Here is a 3,940-nt window from a genome sequence, read left to right as displayed (position 1 = left end):
GAAAACTAGAACCCACTGAGTTGTTGAGCCGCAATTCAGGTGGGGGGCCCTCAGGCTCCTCGGTAGGTGTAGGGTGTGACTTGGTCAGTTGTTGTCCATACATGGATCTTCAGATTGGAGGAGTGAGTGTCTCCTGTCTGGTGGATACCAGTTCCATGGTGTCTACTATTCCTGAGAGTGTGTTCTTGGAGAAATTTGCTTCAGCTGAGGGCAGCGAATGGCTTGGTAGTCCCATACATAGGCTACTTAGAACTGGACGTCACACTGTGCGGGAAGGTCTTGACTCGTTGCGGGATTTTGGTAGTGAAGGACCCCTCTGGTTCTGTGCCCTCCACTCTGGGGGTTCTGGGAATGAACATCATTGACCAATGTTGTTACCAGGAGCTTTTCGGTTCACTTGGTCTCTCTCTCTTTGAATCATTGGCAGTGCTACAGGAGCTGCGACCTGTCCTTGATGCTCTGCAATAGTGTCATAGCCTGTGTGATGACAACTCTCCCCCTGTGGTTAGCAGCCCTGTGCGAGTTCGAGGTAAGCGAGCGGTGTGTGTACCGGTGGGCACTCTAAAACTGGTGGCAGCTACTGTAACCCTGATTTCTCGCTGTTGGTACGGGCTACAATTTTCTTTACTTGGTATTCTTCTTTAATGCGCCACACGGCAAGACAGTACGGCACATGTACACTTTTTTCTTTCTCTTACCCAACGCGCGTCACCTTTTTCCTGCCGCCGTCAGCAAGGGCAGGTAGGAACTAATGTTAATTACAAATAAAATCACAGTAGCTGAAATGCCACATTTCCCAAACATAAAATAAAAAATATAAAAAGGAATACTAACTAAGGTTACACTACTACAATTTAAAAAGGGAAAAAGGATGATCTAGACCAGGAGTTGGCCACCGGTAACATCCACGTTTTCAATGAAAAAAAAAAACATATTTTTTATTATTATTATCTTATTTCAGAACATTCAGCATTTGTTTTTTAATCCAAGGAAGACATTAAAGTCAGGGCTCAGGGGTTTAACATTTTATATTTTATTGACAAAAGAGCGTAGCAATTAACAGCATACCTATTCAGTCCTCATTCTCTTTAAATGGAATACGAGCAAAGATCAAACGTAAGCGTCATATTACGCCTTGTAAAACTATAAAAACTGTTCAGATCATTTACAGACGTCAAAACATTGTCAAGGCATTGACAAGGACAGCTAACTCGCTTTTCCCTGCTTCAAAGAGCTGCTTTTACTGGAAAATCTCGAAACGCAAACTGGGGAGGAGACAGCAGCAGGGACGGAAGAGCGACTGAATAGAGTTGATGTCTTCCCTGCTGACAGGCGCATTCATTTGATAATGCACTTAGCTTAGCTGACAGTTCAGTTGAAAAACACACATCTATGAACTGTAGTGTCTTCCTTGATTATCCATGATTAGTATGGAAGAAGCGCAAATCATCGCGTCAAGTCCAAATTGTGCAATTAATACTGTGTTTACAATAAAGGTAATACATAATAATATTTTCATTTTAAAATGCGCTGCATATTTTAAACGAATGTCGAAGTGCTACAAATAAATTAGACCAGAAAGCTACGATAAATACATACGTTTACCCTTGCAGAGTAAACATGTAAAACAAACTACTTGCTGCATTAACAAGTCTTAGACCTGTAGCTGATCACGCCGCCCGATGCTGCCCAGTCTCCAACGGAGCTTTGTCCCGGAGCTGAAATATTTCTCACCTGCTGATCGAGTAGTAGCGACACATTAGCATGCCTATGCGCCTCCACGAAGTATAGGGGGAGGGATGTGAAGTTTGCCTTTGCGACTGTGAGCAAACATGAGACAAACAAAAGCTTGGTCAAACTCAGATCCAAGTCATCTGAGTACGAAACACATCACAAATCATTCGATCTCGTGTTTCATTGAGCGGCAGTCTGGAGCTCTCTGCTAAGACTGCTGCCCCGCGACCCATCCACGGATGGGATTTAGTTTTTCGTTTTTCTCTAAACAAAAAAACAGTTTTAAATCCAATCCCGTGTGTTTTTGTTAAAAATATTGTTGCTCGGTTTATTTCTTTGTAAGGCGGTGCTTTTATTCAAATCTGTTTGCCGCCCATAGCAAGAGAAATGAGAAGCCGGTGAAGGCGGATGGATGGACGGATGGGAAATCAAAGTTTTAACACATACACAGGCCGAATAAGTCACATCAGTAACTCATTCAGTTACAATGACACGTACAGTCAAAGCAAATTCTCGCTACATCTAGTGCACCACTCCCCCGTTTCTCCCGTAGCCTGCATTTGCACATCCTCCGTCACATGACTCCGAAACACGTCACGTGTTTGTGTAAGAGTTTGATGTCTCCATCAAATTATAAGCAGAGGTAACGAGAACAACTTTTTGTGTTTTCCGTTTGTCTCTTCCGCTCATCAAAAGAAACGAAAACGCCGGTGAAAGTGGCTGGATGGACGGATGGGAAATGAAAATGTTGAAACGTACACGGGCGGAATAAGTGATCTCAGCCACTTAGTTAAAATGACACTCGCAGTCAAAACAAGTCAAACTGCAGTTACGCAGACACAGAGTAAACACGTAGGAACAAACATGTTGCTGTAATGTGTCGCTGTAGATCTGCTGATTTCTGGCGTCCTGTCAAAATTACGACCGACAACTGCTGTAAAACAAATTCTTATGATTATTACGGTTATTTACGTAAAATCCACGACTATTGGAAAACATTCATTAACAAGTCGTGAAAGTTTAGAACCTAAATAAGCGGCTGTAGTCGCAGATGGACTGCGCTCTATGTCTTTACTTGGCCATGCGCGTTCAAATTATAATTTAATTAAACCGCAACGCATAATCACAGAATTATGTGAAGCCAAAATGTTGTATCAGATGTAAGAGCGGTGGTTGTGTATTCTTAAGAGACGCCTGCTATTTAAAGACACGAAAAAGCTGAGGAGAATGAAAACAAGAACGTGTTGCTGCTGTGGCGCTGCCTGTTCTAAACCACACAGAACAATTATAACTTTGCAGTGAACAGAAAATAACTAAGCCATCAACAAGTTTTTGCCCTTCATACTCCCCACGTCTGAGCACGCAACAGATACTTAATAGTAAAAACTTAATAGTAAAAGAGGTCTGGTGTAATATATGTGTGTTACAGGTAGAAATGAACAGTCGGACCTCAGTTACGCTGTAGTGCTTTGGGGGCTTCTAATCAACGCTGCGCCACCTGGTGGTTAAAACGAGACTAGCATCCTGATTTTTTTCAGCCGGCTGCAGGGTTAAAAATCTTTAGTCAGCGACGCACTCGCTGCACCGTGGCAACGCGTCGGTACTGCAGTAAAAACCCTAGTCACTTTGAACCGCTTCCACTGTAAGTAATAAGGACTGTTTTACACTTATATAGCCAAAGACAAAACTCAAAAGTGGATCGGACAATTCACTTAGCTGCAACTAGTCTGTGGAACGCTCGCCCAGGGCACACGAGAAGGCCACAGGCTGTGGACGCTCCGTAAAACTTATTTATTTACTTTAGCTTTCAAAGTCGGCAAAATCCAGAGTCGCTCAGATTTATTTACGACATCTGATTCTCCCACGGCAATAATACAATGGGAGCGCAGGCAGCCAGCCCTATTAGTCATTTGTTATTATCTTGAGAGACAACAACGCTGATTGTTCAGTAATTACAACTTCTTCTCCCAGACTCAACCCGGGACAAAAAACTGCCGGGTCAAGACTATTAAACAATAAACTAACTATTACACCACACAGCCGTTGTCACATAACTCTACATGTATCTATATAACATGTGCATAGTATAGCATCATAGGGGCTGTCAGGTTTTGGATTGTTTTCAGTTTTATTTTTGAAAGGTCTGCGTTTTCATCCATCTTGTCATGTTCTAGTTCCGTTTTTATTTTGAAGAACTTAGTTGTCA

The sequence above is a fragment of the Betta splendens genome, chromosome 19 (assembly GCF_900634795.4).
Source record: "Betta splendens chromosome 19, fBetSpl5.4, whole genome shotgun sequence".
NCBI lineage: Eukaryota > Metazoa > Chordata > Actinopteri > Anabantiformes > Osphronemidae > Betta > Betta splendens.
Note: the sequence above shows the minus strand (reverse complement) of the source record.